The sequence below is a fragment of the Anolis sagrei genome, chromosome 12, assembly GCF_037176765.1.
Source record: "Anolis sagrei isolate rAnoSag1 chromosome 12, rAnoSag1.mat, whole genome shotgun sequence".
Taxonomy (NCBI): Eukaryota; Metazoa; Chordata; class Lepidosauria; order Squamata; family Dactyloidae; genus Anolis; species Anolis sagrei.
In genome coordinates, this window is record NC_090032.1 from 19,462,595 (window position 1) to 19,483,790 (window position 21,196).

The 21,196-nt window shown below is 45.4% G+C and overlaps 1 protein-coding gene across 2 annotated transcripts in view; it reads right to left on the minus strand.

Annotated features, from left to right (window-relative positions):
• RASGRP2 (RAS guanyl releasing protein 2) overlaps positions 1 to 20,888 on the minus strand; it is a 95,359-nt gene extending 74,471 nt beyond the window's left edge. The window contains exon 1 of one of the 2 annotated variants that reach the window (XM_067472524.1): positions 20,783 to 20,888. The gene's annotated coding sequence lies outside the window, so the exon portion shown is untranslated. Of the gene's footprint in view, positions 1 to 14,221; positions 14,373 to 20,782 lie in introns of those variants that run through there. The other variant, XM_067472525.1, reaches the window with a different exon arrangement.
• Between the last annotated feature and the right edge of the window lie 308 nt (positions 20,889 to 21,196).

The following is a 21,196-nucleotide window of genomic DNA, read 5'->3' on the forward strand; positions in this document are numbered from 1 at the left end:
CTCTGGTGCTCATCTCCATTTCTAAGCCGAAGAGCCGGCGTTGTCCTTAGACACCTCCAAGTTCATGTGGCTGCATGGAGCACCATTGCCTTCCCGTCGGAGCGGTACCTATTGATCTACTCACATTTGCATGTTTTCAAACTACTAGAGTGGGAGAAGCTGGAGCTAACAGCGGGAGCTCACTCCGCTCCCCAGATTCAAACCTGTGACTTTTTGGTTAGCAAGTTCAGCAGCTCAGCGGTTTAAACCGCTGAGTTAGAAGAGACCTCATGGGCCATCCAGTCCAACCCCATTCTACCCAGAAGGAGGACAATCGCATTCAAACCACCCCGACAGATGGCCATCCAGCCTCTGTTTCAAAGCCTCCAAAGAAGAGGACTCCACTACACTCCGGGGCAGAGAGTTCCACTGCTGAACAGTTCTCACAGTAAGGAAGTTCTTCCTCATGTTCAGGTGGAAACTCCTTTCCTGTAGTTTGAATATAATAATAATAATAATAACAATAACAACAACAACAACAACAACAATAATTTGATTTTTGATATGAAACCCAGCATATATATCTCATTTGCTGTGACATACTGTTTTTTGTGTCAGTAAAATAATAATAATAATAATAATAATAATAATAATAATAATAATAATAGATGTCTCCTTCTCTAGTGCTTTCTAAGCAGAGACTGGATGGCCATCTGTCAGGAGGGATCAGATGGTGTCTTCCTTTATGGCAGAAGGGGTTAAATTGGATGGCCCTATGATTCAATGACAGTAATAATAATAATAATGTAATATAATAATAACAATAACAATAATAATATAGTAAAATAAAATAATGATAATAATAATAATAATAACAATAACAATATCAATAACAATAATAGTTGTCTCCTTTCCCGATGCTTTCTAAGCAGAGTTTGGGTGGCCATCTGTGGGGAGGGATTAGATGGTGTATTCCTTTTATGTCAGAAGGGGGTTTAATAGGATGGCCCTTGGGGTGTCTTCCAAGTTTCTGATGCAATAACAACAACAACAACAACAACAACAACAACAATAGATGTCTCCTTCCCTGATGCTTTCAAAACAGAGTCTGGATGGCCATCTGTGGGGAGGGATTAGATGGTGTATTCCTTTACGTCAGAAGGTTTAATAGGATGGGCCTTGGGGTGTCTTCCAAGTTTCTGATGCAATAACAACAACAACAACAACAACAATGGATGTCTCCTTTCCTGATGCTTTCAAAACAGAGTCTGGATGGCCATCTGTGGAGAGGGATTAGATGGTGTCTTCCTTTATGTCAAAAGGGGATTTAATAGGATGGGCCTTGGGGTGTCTTCCAAGTTTCTGATGCAATAACAACAACAACAACAACAACAACAATGGATGTCTCCTTTCCTGATGCTTTCAAAACAGAGTCTGGATGGCCATCTGTGGAGAGGGATTAGATGGTGTCTTCCTTTATGTCAAAAGGGGATTTAATAGGATGGGCCTTGGGGTGTCTTCCAAGTTTCTGATGCAATAACAACAACAACAACAACAACAACAACAACAATGGATGTCTCCTTTCCTGATGCTTTCAAAACAGAGTCTGGATGGCCATCTGTGGGGAGGGATTAGATGGTGTATTCCTTTTATGTCATAAGGGGGTTTAATAGGATGGCCCTTGGGGTGTCTTCCAAGTTTCTGATGCAATAACAACAACAACAACAATGGATGTCTCCTTTCCTGATGCTTTCAAAACAGAGTCTGGATGGCCATCTGTGGGGAGGGATTAGATGGTGTATTCCTTTTATGTCAGAAGGGGGTTTAATAGGGTGGCCCTTGGGGTGTCTTCCAAGTTTCTGATGCAATAACAACAACAACAACAACAACAACAATGGATGTCTCCTTTCCTGATGCTTTCAAAACAGAGTCTGGATGGCCATCTGTGGGGAGGGATTAGATGGTGTATTCCTTTTATGTCATAAGGGGGTTTAATAGGATGGCCCTTGGGGTGTCTTCCAAGTTTCTGATGCAATAACAACAACAACAACAACAACAACAACAACAATGGATGTCTCCTTTCCTGATGCTTTCAAAACAGAGTCTGGATGGCCATCTGTGGGGAGGGATTAGATGGTGTATTCCTTTTATGTCAGAAGGGGGTTTAATAGGGTGGCCCTTGGGGTGTCTTCCAAGTTTCTGATGCAATAACAACAACAACAACAACAACAACAATGGATGTCTCCTTTCCTGATGCTTTCAAAACAGAGTCTGGATGGCCATCTGTGGGGAGGGATTAGATGGTGTATTCCTTTTATGTCAGAAGGGGGTTTAATAGGGTGGCCCTTGGGGTGTCTTCCAAGTTTCTGATGCAATAACAACAACAACAACAACAACAACAATGGATGTCTCCTTTCCTGATGCTTTCAAAACAGAGTCTGGATGGCCATCTGTGGAGAGGGATTAGATGGTGTATTCCTTTTATGTCATAAGGGGGTTTAATAGGGTGGCCCTTGGGGTGTCTTCCAAGTTTCTGATGCAATAACAACAACAACAACAACAACAACAATGGATGTCTCCTTTCCTGATGCTTTCAAAACAGAGTCTGGATGGCCATCTGTGGGGAGGGATTAGATGGTGTATTCCTTTTATGTCATAAGGGGGTTTAATAGGGTGGCCCTTGGGGTGTCTTCCAAGTTTCTGATGCAATAACAACAACAACAACAACAACAACAATGGATGTCTCCTTCCCTGATGCTTTCAAAACAGAGTCTGGATGGCCATCTGTGGGGAGGGATTAGATGGTGTATTCCTTTTATGTCATAAGGGGGTTTAATAGGATGGCCCTTGGGGTGTCTTCCAAGTTTCTGATGCAATAACAACAACAACAACAACAACAACAACAATGGATGTCTCCTTTCCTGATGCTTTCAAAACAGAGTCTGGATGGCCATCTGTGGGGAGGGATTAGATGGTGTATTCCTTTTATGTCAGAAGGGGGTTTAATAGGGTGGCCCTTGGGGTGTCTTCCAAGTTTCTGATGCAATAACAACAACAACAACAACAACAACAACAATGGATGTCTCCTTTCCTGATGCTTTCAAAACAGAGTCTGGATGGCCATCTGTGGGGAGGGATTAGATGGTGTATTCCTTTTATGTCAGAAGGGGGTTTAATAGGGTGGCCCTTGGGGTGTCTTCCAAGTTTCTGATGCAATAACAACAACAACAACAACAACAACAACAATGGATGTCTCCTTTCCTGATGCTTTCAAAACAGAGTCTGGATGGCCATCTGTGGGGAGGGATTAGATGGTGTATTCCTTTTATGTCATAAGGGGGTTTAATAGGATGGCCCTTGGGGTGTCTTCCAAGTTTCTGATGCAATAACAACAACAACAACAACAACAACAATGGATGTCTCCTTCCCTGATGCTTTCAAAACAGAGTCTGGATGGCCATCTGTGGAGAGGGATTAGATGGTGTATTCCTTTATGTCAGAAGGGGGTTAAATAGGATGGGCCTTGGGGTGTCTTCCAAGTTTCTGATGCAATAACAACAACAACAACAACAACAACAACAACAACAATGGATGTCTCCTTCCCTGATGCTTTCACAACAGAGTCTGGATGGCCATCTGTGGAGAGGGATTAGATGGTGTCTTCCTTTATGTCAGAAGGGGATTTAATAGGATGTCCCTTGGGGTGTCTTCCAAGTTTCTGATGCAATAACAACAACAACAACAACAACAACAATAGATGTCTCCTTCCCTGATGCTTTCAAAACAGAGTCTGGATGGCCATCTGTGGGGAGGGATTAGATGGTGTATTCCTTTTATGTCAGAAGGGGGTTAAATAGGATGGCCCTTGGGGTGTCTTCCAAGTTTCTGATGCAATAATAATAGTAGTAGTAGTAGTAGTAGTAGTAGTAGTAATAATGGTGTCTAACCCTCTTTAAAGATTTCAGCGGGGATCCCATCAGGTCCGCTGGCTTTGTTACCTTTTAATTGGCTAATGCCTATTCTTTCTTTATGGCAGAAGGGGGCTGGGCTGGATGACCCTTGCAGTTCCCTTCCAACTCCAGGATCTCTATATTATCGAAGGCTTTCATGGCCGGAATCACTGGGTTGTTGTAGCTTTTTTCGGGCTGTATGGCCATGTTTTAGAAGCATTCTCTCCTGACGTTTCGCCTGCATCTATGGCAAGCATCCAGGATCCCTGCTTTTCCCGAAATGTCCTTGGAACAGCATGGTGCAAAGTCACCTCCGCCCACTCCCCTCTCCTGCAGAATTTCAAGTTTAAAAGGATTAGAAGACTTCGTTTGCTTTTTTTCTTTTTCTTTCCCATGCAAACGGCCCAGGAATGTTCGGAAAGCATGCAGGGACTTGCGGGGTCTGCCAAGGGATGACTCAGGCCTGGCCGGGGATTCGGCCTGGGAATTCTTCCGCCACAACAGTCCCGAGAAACAAGCTCGTCACTACACCAGCTGAATATGGACATATATAACCATGTCGTTGAATCGTACACTTAGAAGGGACCCCCAGAGGTCATCCAGTCCAACCCCTCGCGAGGATTTTCCCAGCGGAGGTCGGAAGGGAGACACCTCGATAGTTTCCAGTGTTTCCCCTTTTTTGAAAAAGTCTGGCGGGATTTTCTCGGTCGCCCACACTTTTTTAATGACCTGGTAGGGTTGTTGTGTCCGCTCAGGTCCACCCCCTTTAAAGATTTCAGCGGGGATCCCATCAAGTCCGCTGGCTTTGTTACCTTTTAATTCGCTAATGGCTTTGCCTATCCCCTCCAAACTTGCTCATCCCTGGTTTGTTGTTGCAGGATCGTAGAATTATAGAAAAATAGATATGGAAGAGACCTGGTAGGGTTGCTGTGTCCGCTCAGGTTCACCCTCTTTAAAGATTTCAGCAGGGATCCCATCAGGTCCGCTGGCTTTGTTACCTTTTAATTCGCTAATGGCTTTGCCTATCCCCTCCAAACTTGCTCATCCCTGGTTTGTTGTTGCAGGATCGTAGAATTATAGAATAATAGATATGGAAGAGACCTGGTAGGGTTGCTGTGTCCGTTCAGGTCCACCCTCTTTAAAGATTTCAGCGAGGATCCCATCAGGTCCGCTGACTTTGTTACCTTTTAATTCGCTAACGGCTTTGCCTATCCCCTCCAAACTTGCTCATCCCTGGTTTATTGTTGCAGGATCGTAGAATCATAGAAAAATAGATATGGAAGAGACGTGGTAGGGTTGCTGTGTCCGCTCAGGTTCACCCTCTTTAAAGATTTCAGCAGGGATCCCATCAGGTCCGCTGGCTTTGTTATCTTTTAATTCGCTAATGGCTTTGCCTATTCCCTCCAAAGTAGCTCATCCCTGGTTTACTGTTGTGAGATTGTAGAATCATAGAATAGTTATGGAAAAGACCACATGGGCCATCTAGTCTAACCCCAATCTTCCAGGCAGGAGGACACAACCACACAAAGGACACAAAGCCTTTCTAACAGATAGACATCCCGCCTCAATTTAAAGAGACCACATGATGGCTTTGCCTTAGGGTTGCCACCTGGTAGGGTTTAAATGACCTTGTAGGGTTGTTGTGTCAGCTCAGGTCCACCCTCTTTAAAGATTTCAGCGGGGATCCCATCAGGTCCACTGGCTTTGTTATCTTTTAATTCGCTAACGGCTTTGCCTATTCCCTCCAAACTTGCTCATCCCTGGTTTGTTGTTGCGGGATCTTAGAATAGAGACCACGTGGGCCATCTACTCCAACCTCAATCTTCCAGGCAGGAGGACACAACCAAAGCCTTCCTGGCAGATAGTCATCCAGCCTCAACTTAAAAGAGACCCCATGATGGCTTTGCCTTAGGGTTGCCACCTGGTAGGGTTTAGATGACCTTGTAGGGTTGTTGTGTCAGCTCAGGCCCACCCTCTTTAAAGATTTCAGCGGGGATCCCATCAAGTCCGCTGGCTTTGTTACCTTTTAATTCGCTAATGGCTTTGCCTATTCTCTCCAAACTAGCTCATCCCTGGTTTGTTGTTGCGGGATCTTTGAATAGAGACCACGAGGGCCATCTAGTCCAACCTCAATCTTCCAGGCAGGAGGACACAACCAAAGCCTTCCTGACAGATAGACATCCAGCCTCGACTTAAAAGAGACCCCATGATGGCTTTGCCTTAGGGTTGCCACTTGGTAAGGTTTAAGTGACCTTGTAGGGTTGTTATGTTAGCTCAGGTCCACCCTCTTTAAAGATTTCAGCAGGGATCCCATCAGGCCCGCTGGCTTTGTTATCTTTTAATTCACTAACGGCTTTGCCTATTCCCTCCAAACTAGCTCGTCCCTGGTTTGTTGTTGCGGGATCGTCGAATCATAGAATAATAGATATGGATGAGACCTCGTTTGCCATCTAGTCCAACCCCGATCTTCCAGGTAGGAGGACACAACCAAAGCTCTCCTGACAGATAGACATCCAGTCTCAACTTAAAAGAGACTCCATGATAGCTTTGCCTTAGGGTTGCTACCTGGTAGGGTTTAAATGACCTTGTAGGGTTGTTGTGTCAGCTCAGGTCCACCCTCTTTAAAGATTTCAGCGGGGATCCCATCAGGTCCGCTGGCTTTGTTATCTTTTAATTCGCTAATGGCTTTGCCTATTCCCTCCAAACTTGCTCATCCCTGGTTTGTTGTTGCGGGATCTTAGAATAGAGACCACGTGGGCCATCTACTCCAACCTCAATCTTCTTGGCAGAAGGACACAACCAAAGCCTTCCTAACAGATAGACACCCAGTCTCAATTTAAAGAGACCCCATGATGGCTTTACCTTAGGGTTGCCACTTGGTAAGGTTTAAGTGACCTTGTAGGGTTGTTGTGTCAGCTCAGGTCCACCCTCTTTAAAGATTTCAGCGGGGATCCCATCAGGTCCGCTGGCTTTGTTACCTTTTAATTCGCTAATGGCTTTGCCTATTCTCTCCAAACTAGCTCATCTGTGGTTTGTTGTTGCGGGATCGTAGAATCATAGAATAATAGAGACCATGTGGGCCATCTAGTCCAACCCCAATCTTCCAGGCAGGAGGACACAACCAAAGCCTTCCTAACAGATAGACATCCAGCCTCAATTGAAAGATTCACCGTGATGGCTTTGCCTTAGGGTTGCCACTTGTCAAAATAAATGACCACAAGGCACATGGTCACAATGCAACCCAGAGATTCCAAACTGGTTTTTCCTCGCTTCTTGCCCAGACCGCGACTTTTGACCAAGATTTCACCCCGTTCCTTATCTCGGACCATTTTCTGCTCAAAGATAAGTGGCGAAAGTGCAGAGTTGCGCATGTGCCTCCATGTGCCATGAAAAATGAGTCTGTCCATTAAAAACCCAGCAATTCTTGGGACTGCCACTCCCAGCATACTTCACCATTGCTGATACCGACGCTCCCAACACCTACAATGTGTTATAGATCAAGACCGGGGGACCTCAGTAGCAAAACAAACACTACTAAGAATGGCCATCTGTCATTAGGGCTTTGATGGTGTCTTCCTGCCTGGCAGAAAGAGGTCAGACTAGATGGTCCCCTTGGGGTCTCTTTCAACTCTAAAACTCAATAATAATGATAATGACAATGACAACAACAACGTCTCCTTCTCATAGAAGCCTACACCTGGAAGAGATTCCCAATCCGGATGGCCATCTGTTGGGAGGGCTTTGATGGTGACTTCTTGCCTGGCAGAAAGGGGTCAGACTAGATGGTCCCCTTGAGGTCTCTTCCAACTCTAGAATTCAATAATAATAATGCTGATAATAATAATGATAATGCTGATAATAATAATAGATGGTGTCTCCTTCTCATAGAAGCCTAGACCTGGAAGAGACTCCCAATCTGGATGGCCATCTGTCGGGAGGCCTTTAATGGTGTCTTCCTGCCTGGCAGAAGGGGGGTCAGACTAGATGGCCTCATTAGGATCTCTTCAAACTCTAGAATTCGATGGTGTCTCCTTCTCATAGAAGCCTAGACCTGGAAGAGACTCCCAATCCTGATGGCCATCTGTCAGGAGGGCTTTGATTATGTCTTCCTGCCTGACAGAAGGAGGTCAGACTAGATGGCCTCATTGGGATTTCTTCAAACTCTAGAATTCAATTAATAATAATAATAATAATAATAATAATAATAATAATAATAGATGAAGATGAAGTGTAGAGCTGGAAGAGACTCTAAATCTGGATGGTCATTTGTCGAGAGGGCTTTGATGGTCTTCCTGCCTGGCAGAAGGGGGTTGGACTAGATGGTCTCCTTGGAGTTTCTCCAATCTGTAGGATTACATAATAATAATAATAATAATAATAATAATAATAATAATAATAATAATAATAAATAGATGATGATCATGATCGTCATGATGGAGTCCCCATCTCTTGGAATCCTAGAGTTGGAAGAGACCCCCAATCCAGATGGCCATCTGTTGAAAGGGCTTTGATGGTGTCTTCCTTCTCTTCCAACTCTAGGATTATATTATTGTTGTTGTTATTATTATTATTATTATTATTATTATTATTATTATTATTGAAGAAGAAGAAGAAGAAGAAGAAGATGATGATGATGATGATGATGATGATGATGATGGGGTCTCCTTCTCTTTGAATCCTAGAGCTGGAAGAGACCCCCAATCCAGATGGCCATCTGTCGGGAGGGATTGGATGGTTTCTTCCTTCTCTTCCAACTAGAATTATATTATTGTTATTGTTGTTGTTGTTATTATTATTGATGATGATAGTGATGATGATGATGATGGAGTTTCCTTATAATCCTAGAGCTGGAGGAGGCCCACTGCCTGGATGGCCATCTGTCAGGAGGGATCTAATGGTGTCTTCCTTCTCTTCCAACTTTAGGATTCTATTGTTGTTTCTGTTGTTGATGACGATGATGGAGTCTCCTTCACTTAGAATCCTACAGCTGGAAGAGACCCCAATCCAGATGGCCATCTGCCGGGAGGGATTGAATGGTGTCTTCCTTCTCTTCCAACTAGAACTATGTTGTTGTTGTTGTTGTTGTTGTTGTTGTTGTTGTTGTTATTGATGATGATAGTGATGATGATGACGATGGAGTTTCCTTATAATCCTAGAGCTGGGGGAAGCCCACTGCCTGGATGGCCATCTGTCAGGAGGGATTTGATTGTGTCGTCCTTCTCTTCCAACTCTAGGAGTCTATCGTTGTTTCTGTTGTTGTTGATGATGATGATGATGATGATGATGATGATGGAGTCTCCTTCACTTAGAATCCTAGAGCTGGAAGAGACCCCCAGTCTGGATGGCCATCTGCCAGGAGGGATCTGATTGTGTTTTCCTTCTCTTCCAACTCTAGGATTCTATTGCTGTTTCCGTTGTTGTTGTGGTGATGATGATGATGATGATGATGATGATGATGATGATGATGATGGAGTCTCCTTCACTTAGAATCCTAGAGCTGGAAGAGACCCCCAATCCAGATGGCCATCTGCCAGGAGGGATCTGATGGCTTCTTTCTTCTCTTCCAACTCTTGGATTCTAAGAGGAGACTCCACCAATAATCATCATCATCATCATCATCATCATCATCATCATCATCATCCTAGAGTTGAAAGAGGAGGACACCATCAAACCCTACCAACAGATGACCATCCAGAATGGGGGTTTCTTCCAGTTCTAGGATTCTAAGAGAAGGAGACTCCATCATCATCTACTATTGTTGTTGGTGCTATTATTATTATTATTATGTTGTTGTTGTTGTCGAAGGCTTTAATGATCAAAATCATTGGCTTGCTGTGAGTTTTCCGGGCTGTCTGGCCTTGTACCAGAAGCATTCTCTCCTGACATTTCACCCACATCTATGGCAGGCCTCCTCAGAGGTTGTGAGGTCTGTTGGAAACTAGGCAAGTGAGGTGTATGCATGCGAAGGCTTTCATGACCAGAATCACTGGGTTGCTGTGAGTTTTCTGGGCTGTCTGGCCTTGTACCAGAAGCATTCTCTCCTGACATTTCACCCACATCTATGGCAGGCCGACTCAGAGGTTGTGAGGCCTGTTGGAAACTAGGCAAGTGAGGTGTATGCATGCGAAGGCTTTCATGACCAGAATCACTGGGTTGCTGTGAGTTTTCCGGGCTGTCTGGCCTTGTACCAGAAGCATTCTCTCCTGACATTTCACCCACATCTATGGCAGGCCGACTCAGAGGTTGTGAGGTCTGTTGGAAACTAGGCAAGTGAGTTGTATGCATGCGAAGGCTTTCATGACCAAAATCACTGGGTTGCTGTGAGTTTTCCGGGTTGTCTGGCCTTGTACCAGAAGCATTCTCTCCTGACATTTCACCCACATCTATGGCAGGCCGACTCAGAGGTTGTGAGGCCTGTTGGAAACTAGGCAAGTGAGGTGTATGCATGCGAAGGCTTTCATGACCAGAATCACTGGGTTGCTGTGAGTTTTCCGGGTTGTCTGGCCTTGTACCAGAAGCATTCTCTCCTGACATTTCACCCACATCTATGGCAGGCCGACTCAGAGGTTGTGAGGCCTGTTGGAAACTAGGCAAGTGAGGTGTATGCATGCGAAGGCTCTCATGACCAGAATCACTGGGTTGCTGTGAGTTTTCCGGGCTGTCTGGCCTTGTACCAGAAGCATTCTCTCCTGACATTTCACCCACATCTATGGCAGGCCGACTCAGAGGTTGTGAGGCCTGTTGGAAACTAGGCAAGTGAGGTGTATGCATGCGAAGGCTTTCATGACCAGAATCACTGGGTTGCTGTGAGTTTTCCGGGCTGTCTGGCCTTGTACCAGAAGCATTCTCTCCTGACATTTCACCCACATCTATGGCAGGCCGACTCAGAGGTTGTGAGGTCTGTTGGAAACTAGGCAAGTGAGGTGTATGCATGCGAAGGCTTTCATGACCAGAATCACTGGGTTGCTGTGAGTTTTCCGGGCTGTCTGGCCTTGTACCAGAAGCATTCTCTCCTGACATTTCACCCACATCTATGGCAGGTCGACTCAGAGGTTGTGAAGTCTGTTGGAAACTAGGCAAGTGAGGTGTATGCATGCGAAGGCTTTCATGACCAGAATCACTGGGTTGCTGTGAGTTTTCCGGGCTGTCTGGCCTTGTACCAGAAGCATTCTCTCCTGACATTTCACCCACATCTATGGCAGGCCGACTCAGAGGTTGTGAGGTCTGTTGGAAACTAGGCAAGTGAGGTGTATGCACGTATGTATGTATGTATGCATGTATGTATGTATGTATGTATGTATAATGTCCAGGGTAGGAGAAAGAACTCTTGTCTGTTGGAGGCAAGTGTGAATGTTGCCATTGGCTACCTTGATTAGCATCGAATGACCTTGCAGCTTCAAGGCCTGGCTGCTTCCTGCCTGGGGGAATCCTTTGTTGGGAGGCGTCAGGCAGCCCTAATTGTTTCCCTGTCTGGAATTCACAGCCAGGCTTTGAAACTGCAAGGCCATTCAATGCTAAAGAGGCGGTCAATTGCCACATTCCGATTTGCCTCCAGGAGTTATTATTCCAACCGTGGACATTATTCCAGAGATATATAAACCTCACTTGCCTCGTTTCCAACAGACCTCACAACCTCTGAGGATGCCTGCCGTAGGTGTGGGTGAAACGTCAGGAGAGAATGCTTCTAGAAAATGGCCAGCCAGACCAGAAAACACACAACAACCCAGTGATTTAGACCAACGTAAAGGTAAAGGTTTCCCCTGACATTAAGCCTAGTCGAATCCAACTCTGGTGGGTTCTGCTCATCTCCATTTCTAAGCCAAAGAGCCGGCGTTGTCCGTAGACACCTCCAAGGTCATGTGGCCAGCATGACTGCATGGAGCGCCGAAGCGGTACTTATCCATCTACTCACATTTGAATGTTTTCGAACTGCTAGGTTGGCAGAGCTGGAGCTAACAGAGGGAGCTCACCCTGCCCCCTGGATTTGACCCACCGACCTTTCGGTCAACAAGTTCAGCAGGTCAATGGTTACCTTCCTGCTGGATCTACTCACATTTGCATGTTTTCGAACTGCTAGGTTGGCAGGAGCTGGGGCTAACAGCGGGAGCTCACCCCGCTCCCCGGATTTGCACCTCCAACCTTTTGGTCAGCAGCTCAGCTGTTACCTTCCTGCTTGAGCAGTACCTATTGATCTACTCACATTTGCATGTTTTCGAACTGCTAGGTTGGCAGGGGCTGGGGCTAACAGTGGGAGCTCACCCCGCTTCCCAGATTCAAATCTTCAACCTTTTGGTCCGCAAGTTCAGCAGCTCAGTGGTTACCTTTCCATGAAACAAGTCCTATTGATCCACGCCCATTTGCATGTTTTCGAACTGCTAGGTTGGCAGGAGCTGGGACTAACAGCGGGAGCTCACCCCGCTCCCCAGATTTGAACCACTAACCTTTTGGTCAGCAAGTTCAGCAGCTCAGCTGTTACCTTCCTGCTTGAGCGGTACCTATTGATCTACTCACATTTGCATGTTTTCAAACTGCTAGATTGGCAGGAGCTGGGGCTAACAGTATGAGCTCACCTTGCTCCCTGGATTCGAACCACCAACCTTTTGGTCAGCAAGTTCAGCATCTCAGCGGTTACCGTTCCATGAAACAGGACCTATTGATCTGCTCCCCCCGCTCCCCAGAGTCGCACTTTCAACCTTTTGGTCAGCAAGTTCAGCAGCTCAGCGGTTACCTTCCAGCTGGAGCAGTACCTATTGATCTACACACATTTGCATGTTTTCGAACTGCTTGGTTGGCAGGAGCTGGGGCTAACAGCAGGAGTTCACCCTGTTCCCCGGATTCGAACCTCCAACCTTTTGGTCAGCAAGTTCAGCATCTCCGTGGTTACCTTCCTGCTGGCGTGGTACCTATTGATCTACTCACATTTGCATGTTTTCGAACTGCTAGATTGACAGGAGCTGGGGCTAACAGTATGAGCTCACCTTGCTCCCTGCATTCAAACTGCTGACCTTTTGGTCAGCAAGTTCAGCAGCTCAGCGGTTACCTTTCCATGAAACAAGACCTATCTCACTGGTTACCTTCCTGCTGGTGCAGTACCTATTGATCTACTCACATATGCATGTTTTCGAACTGCTAGGTTGGCAGGAGCTGGGGCTAACAGCGGGAGCTCTCCCCACTCCCCAGATCTGAACCGCCAACCTTTTGGTCAGCAAGTTCAGCAGCTCAGCGGTTACCTTCCAGCTGGAGCAGTATCTATTAATCTACCCACATTTGCATGTTTTCGAACTACTAGGTTGGCAGGAGCTGGGGCTAACAGCAGGAGCTCTCCCCACTCCCCAGATCTGAACCGCCGACCTTTCGGTCAGCAAGTTCAGCAGCTCAGCGGTTACCTTTCCATGAAACTAGACCTATCTCACTGGTTACCTTCCTGCTGGTGCAGTACCTATTGATCTACTCACATCTGCATGTTTTCGAACTGCTAGGTTGGCAGGAGCTGGGGCTAACAGCGGGAGCTCACCCCGCTCCCCAGATCTGAACCACCAACCTTCCGGTCAGCAAGTTCAGCGACTCAGTGGGAGCATATTGTTGTTGTTGTTACTGATTGATTATGATGATGATGGGAGCCTCGTTCTCGATGGCAACACTCTCTCGCCCCTTACAAGGAATTTTGGCTGGGCGCATTAGTTCAGCAGCTGCATGTCTTTGTGCAGATTAGCATTAATCTTCCTAAAACAGGCCCTTTGTGCTCGGAAACGGTGAAGTTCTTTTTTTCTTCCCTCCTTCCTTCTTCCCCCGTTGGAGTTATTTTTAGCGAAGTGTGCAAGAGCCGACGCGGTGCGATTTGGGCTCCGAAACCAAGGCGCAAAAAACGATATTTTGGGTTTGTGGATCTGGAACAGAAGGGAGACCGAAGACAAGAGATGCACCTTTCGCTCGGCTGCAAAAAGCAACGATTCCGACTCCTGCCGTTTGGCATTACGAGCTGCAAAGCTCCCGTTCGTTCGTTCGTTCGCTCGTTTCTTCGTTCGCTGCATTCCCTTGCAAAATATTTCCGCCCCAAAGCGCGACGGCAACGACATTGCAAAAAATGTCAACTTCCTCCCCGAAAGCATCCACCCACCGCAAGCAGATTGTGTGGCACAAACATTGATCAACATTCAGCAGCTTGCCGCACAAAAAAAAAAAATACACACACAAAAGCCGTCCGCGCATGCAAGTGATGTGCGCTATGCACACAAAGGGACACACAAAGCGCACACATTCGGGGAAAACGCAGGAATGAAAAGGAGGCTCACCACCCGGATCTTGCAAAGCTTTCCCCGCTCTTCCTTCATCCACAGCCAAGATGCGGCGGTTTCATGCGCGGCGCTCCATGCGGCAAGGCTTGTCCTGCCCACCCCACACACCTTGGTGGATAGCGCACCGATTCGCACACCAAACACAGAGAAGTAGAAGATGCTTTCTGTACCCAAATGGCCACGTTCGGAGACAAACTGAACTACAACATGCTTGATGCGCCCAAATGTCCACATTTCGAGAACTGAATATGTTTAATGCGCCCAAATGTCCACATTCTGAGAACTGAATATGTTTAATGCGCCCAAATGTCCACATTCTGAGAACTGAATATGTTTAATGTGCCCAAATGTCCACATTCCGACAACTGAACATGTTTAATGCACCCAAATGTCCACATTCTGAGAATTGAATATGTTTAATGCGCCCAACTGTCCACATTCTGAGAACTAAATAAGCTTTATGCACCCAATGTCCACATTCCGAAAACCAAACATGTTTAATGTGCCCAAATGTCCAAATGTCGACAACTGAACATGCTTAGTGTACCCAAATGTCCACATTTCAAGAACTAAACATGCTTTATGCACCCAAATATCCACACTCTGAGAACTGAACATGTTTAATGCGCCAAATGTCCATATTCCAAGTGAACATGCTTAATGCGCCCAGATGTCCACATTCCAAGATCTGAACATGCATTACGCACCCAAATGTCCACATTTTGAGAACTGAACATGTTTAATGTGCGTAAATGTCCATATTCCAAGAAGTGAACATGCTTAATGCACCCAGATGTCCACATTCTGAGAACTGAATATGTTCAACGCGCCCAAATGTCCACATTCTGAGAATTGAACATGCTTTACGCACCCAAATGTCCACATTTCAAGAACTGAACATGCTTTATGCACCCAATTGTCCACATTCCAAGAACATGCTTAATGCGCCCAAATGTCCACTATCCAAGGACTGAACATTTTATGTGCCCAAATGTCTACTTTTTGAGAACCGAACATGCTTAATGCGCCCAAATATCCACATTCTGAAAACTGAACATGTTTAATGTGTCCAAATGTCCATGTTCCAACAACTGAACATGTTTAATGCACCCAAATGTCCACATTCAAAGAACTGAACATGTTTAATGCACCCAAATGTCCACATTCCGAGAACTAAACATACTTAATGTGCCCAAATGTCCACATTCTGAAAACTGAAGATGCTTAATGCGCCCAACTGTCCATATTCTGAGAACTAAATAAGCTTTATGCACCCAAATGTCCATATTCCGACAACTGAACATCTTTAATGCGCCCACATGTTCACATTTCGAGAACTGAACATGTTTAATGCGCCCAAATGTCCACATTCCAATAACTGAACATGTTTAATGCACCCAAATGTCCACATTCTGAGAACTGAACTTAGTTTATGCGCCCAAATGTCCACATTCCAAGGATTGAACATGTTTAATGCGCCCAAATGTCCACATTCTGAGAACTGGACATGCTTTACGCACCCAAATGTCCACTTTTTGAGAACTGAAAATGCTTAATGCGCCCAAGTTTTTCATATTCTGAGAATTGAAAATGCTTAATGCACTCAAATGTCCACATTGATAGAACTGTACATGTATTATGCGCCCAAATTTAGAAGAAAATAACCCAACTAGAACTCACTTCATGTGCACAAAAGCGCCGCCAACATCTTGGAATAGCACCTTCACCACTATTCAGCCTCATGGGTCCAAAGGATATCCTGTTATGGGGGTGATTGTGCATGCACATGATGTGATCTGAGCAAGAGGATGCTTTGTGTGTCCAAAAAGCGCCACCGCTTTCTTAAGCATCATCATCATTATCAATAGGACCTTCACCTTATGCGCCCAAACAGTACCCAGTTATGGGGATGGTTTTGCATGCACATGATTTGAGATGAACTTGGACACACTTCATGTGCTCAAATGCGCCACCAATGTCTTAAGCATTATTATTACGATTATTATTATTATCAATAGCACCTTCGCGATTGGAATCCCAAGGCCCTTCCTTATGGCACCAAAGGATGTCCAGTTATGGGACAGAACCCTACACCTTTGGTGCATGCCACAATGCGCTCTGCACATGGGCAGGTGCGCTCTCTCCTTCCCTCCCTTCCTTAATTCGATATGTAACATTGTTTCCGATGCTGCGTTACATTGTCTCATTTTACCTTTGATTTCTTCTCTATTGTTTCTTTTGATCGCTAGTCATCAACGGAAATAACTAAATGCAACGTACTCTTGACATGATCAGATACTTGCTTGCACTCCGCACATGGGCAGAAGCACCTTCTCTCTTGTCCTTTACTATTATTATATGACAACGCACTCTGGACATGGGCAGAAGCACTCTCCTTCTGTTATTGCTATATAGTAATGCACTCTGCACATGGACAGAAGCACTCTCCCTCTATGTTCTTGTTATATAGCAATACACTCTGCACATGGGAAGAAGCACTCTCTATGTTATTATTATATAGCAATGTACTCTGCACATGGGCTGAAGCACTCTCTATGACATGAGCATATGCTTGTTTGCTTGCTCTCCTTTGCAACTGTCATATAGCCATGCACTCTGCACATGGGCTGAAGCAGTCTCCATGTTATTATATAGCAATGCACTCTGCACATGGGCAGAAGCACTCTATGTTATTATTATATAGCAATGCACTCTGCACATGGGCAGAAGCACTCTATGTTATTATTATATAGCAACGCACTCTGCACATGGGCAGAAGCACTCTCTATGTTATTATTATATAGCAATGCACTCTGCACATGGGCAGAAGCACTCTATGTTATTATTATATAGCAACGCACTCTGCACATGGGCAGAAGCAATCACTATGTTATTGTTATATAGCAATGCACTCCGCACATGGGCTGAAGCACTCTCTATGACATGAGCAGATGCTTGCTTGCTCTCCTTTGCAATTGTTATATAGCAATGCTCTCTGCACATGGGCAGAAGCACTTTCTATGTTATTATATTGCAACACACTCTGCACATGGGCAGAAGCAATCCCTATGTTATTGTTATATAGCAATATACTTTGGACATGCGCAGAAGTATTATTTCTCTCTCTCTTCCTTTGCTATTGCTATGTAGCGATGCACTCTGCACATGGGCAGAAGCATTGTCTATGACATGAGCAGACTCTTGCTTGCTCTCCCCTTTCTTTGCAATTGTTATATAGCAATGCACTCTGCACATGGCCAGGAGCACTCTCTCTATGTTATTATTACATAGCAATGTACTCTGCACATGGGCAGGTGCACTCTCTCTGTGTTATTATATAGCAACACACTGCACATGGGCAGGTGCACTCTCTCTCTCAATGTTATTATATAGCAACGCACTCTGCACATGGGCTGAAGCATTCTCTATGACATGAGCAGACGCTTGCTTACTCTCCCCTTCCTTTGCAATTGTTCTATAGCAACGCACTCTGCACATGAGCAGATGCAATCTCTATGTTATTGTTACATAGCAATATACTTTGGACATGGGCAGAAGTATTATTTCTCTCTTCCTTCGCTATTGATATGTAGCAATGCACTCTGCACATGGGCAGAAGCACTCACTCTGAGTGTGTTATTATATAGCAACACACTCTGCACATGGTCAGGAGCACTCTATGTTATTGTTATTATTATATCGCAACACACTCTGCACATGGGCAGAAGCACTATCTCTCTCTCTTTGCTACTGTTATATAGCAGCACACTCTGCACATGGTCAGGAGAATTCTCTCTCTGTTATTATTATATCGCAACGCACTAAGCACATGGGCAGAAGCACTATAGCTCTCTCTTTGCTACTGTTATATAGCAATGCACTCTGCACATAGGCAGAAGCACTCTCTCTATGCTATTATTATATAGCAATGCACTCTGCACATGGACAGAAATACTCTCCATGTTATTATATAGCAACGCACTCTGCACATGGGCAGGAGTGCACTCTCTATGCTATTATCACATAGCAATGCACTCTGCACATGGGCAGGAGCACTCTCTCTATGTTATTGTTATATAGCAATGCATTCTGCACATGGGCAGAAGCACTATCTCTCTCTCTTTGCTACTGTTATATAGCAACACACTCTGGACATGGGCAGGAGCACTCTCTCTATGTTATTATATAGCAATGCACTCTGCGCATGGGCAGAAGCACTATCTCTCTCTCTTTGCTACTGTTATATAGCAACACACTCTGGACATGGGCAGAAGCACTCTCTCTGTGTTATTATATAGCAATGCACTCTGGTCATGGGCAGGGACACTCTTTCAATGTTATTATTATATAGCAATGCACTCTGCACATGGGCAGGAGCACTATATCTCTCTCTTTGCTACTGTTATATAGCAACACACTCTGGACATGAACAGAAGCACTCTCTCTATGTTATTATTATATCGCAACACACTCTGCACATGGGCAGAAGCACTATCTCTCTCTCTTTGCTACTGTTATATAGCACACACTCTGCACATGGGCAGGAGCGCACTCTCTATGCTATTATCATATAGCAATGCACTCTGCACATGAGCTGAAGCACTCTCTATGTTATTATATTGCAACACATTCTGCACATGGGCAAAAGCACTCTCTGTTATGATATAGCAATGCACTCTGCACATGGGCAGGAGCACACTATGTTATTATAATATAGCAACACAGTCTGTACATGGGCAGAAGCACTATATATCTCTCTTTGCTACTGTTATATAGCAACACACTCTGGACATGGGCAGAAGCACTCTCTCTATGTTATTATATAGCAATGCACTCTGCGCATGGGCAGAAGCAATATCTCTCTCTCTTTGCTACTGTTATATAGCAACACACTCCGGACATGGGCTGAAGCACTCTCTCTATGTTATTATTATATCGCAACACACTCTCTATAGGGCAGAAGCGCTATATATCTCTCTTTGCTACTGTTATATAGCAACACACTCTGCACATGGGCAGGAGCGCACTCTCTATGCTATTATTACATAGCAATGCACTCTGCACATGGGCAGGAGCACTCTCTCTATGCTATTATCACATAGCAATGCATTCTGCACATGGGCAGAAGCACTATCTCTCTCTCTTTGCTACTGTTATATAGCAACACACTCTGCACATGGGCTGAAGCACTCTCTATGTTATTATATTGCAACACATTCTGCACATGGGCAAAAGTACTCTCTGTTATGATATAGCAATGCACTCTGCACATGGGCAGAAGCACTCTCTATGTTATTATATTGCAACACATTCTGCACATGGGCAAAAGTACTCTCTGTTATGATATAGCAATGCACTCTGCACATGGGCAGAAGCAATCTCTATGCTATTATTACATAGCAATGCACTCTGCACATGGGCAGGAGCACTCTCTCTATGTTATGATTATATAGCAATGCACTCTGCACATGGGCAGGAGCACTCTCTCTATGCTATTATCACATAGCAATGCACTCTGCACATGAGCAGGAGCACTCTCTCTATGTCATTATTATATAGCAATGCATTCTGCACATGGGCAGGAGCACTATATCTCTCTCTTTGCTACTGTTATATAGCAACACACTCTGGACATGGGCAGGAGCATTCTCTCTATGTCATTATTATATAGCAATGCACTCTGCACATGGGCAGGAGCACTCTCTCTGTGTTATTATTATATAGCAATGCACTCTGCACATGGCCAGGAGCACTCTCTCTCTCTATGTTATTATATAGCAATGCACTCTGCACATGGGCAGAAGCACTCTCTCTATGTTATGATTATATAGCAATGCACTCTGCACATGGACAGAAGCACTCTCTCTATGTTATGATTATATAGCAATGCACTCTGCACATGGGCAGGAGCACTCTCTCTATGTTATGATTATATAGCAATGCACTCTGCACATGGACAGAAGCACTCTCTCTGTGTTATTATTATATAGCAATGCACTCTGCACATGGACAGAAGCACTCTCTATGTTATGATTATATAGCAATGCACTCTGCACATGGGCAGGAGCACTCTCTCTATGTTGTTATTACATAGCAATGCATTCTGCACATGGGCAGAAGCACTATCTCTCTCTCTTTGCTACTGTTATATAGCAACACACTCTGGACATGGGCAGAAGCACTCTCTATGTTATTGTTACATATTATTACATAGCAATGCACTCTGCACATGGGCAGAAGCACTATCTCTCTCTCTTTGCTACTGTTATATAGCAATGCACTCTGCACATGGGCAGGAGCCCTCTCTCCCTCCCTTTCCTCTGGCACCTCACTTTGGGCATGCAAAGCCTGCCTTTGTTGTCTCCTCCATCTGATGCAGCTGTGACCAAAAATGGAATTTCCAAACCCAGGGCAGGAATAAGAAGCATTCCCTTGGCCATGGAGAGAGGGAGGGGTGGGGTGGCACTCTGCACATGGGCAAGGGTCTTGGGGAAGGGGTCCCTGGTGCCAATGGGAGGGGGAAACCCACCCCCTAACAATGGCAAGGCTACTACTCACCGCAGCTTCAGTGAGGCTCCAGCCCAGCGGTGCCTTCCTGCTCTCTCTCCTCGCAGCAGCAGCAGCAGCAGAACCAGAGCGAAGGAAAGGAAGGAAGGAGGGAAGGAGAAAGAGGGAGGAGGGAGGGAGAGAGAGAGGGGAGGGGATTCCCACCCAAAGCCCTCCCCCTCCCTCCGGGGAGCCCCTCCCTCGCCTCCAGCCAAGCAGGAGACCCAAATCTAGACCCCCAAGGGGAACCTAGCCTAGGGAAGCCAGGCTCCCGCTCTCTGCTGCTTTGGGTCACCTGGAACAACCCTGTGTCCGGGTTCTAGGTTCCACCATTCAAGAAGGATCTGGATAAGGGCAGTCCAAATGACCACAGGTCTGGAAAGCCAAGCCATGGGCCAAAGGAACAACATGACAACAGAAACATCA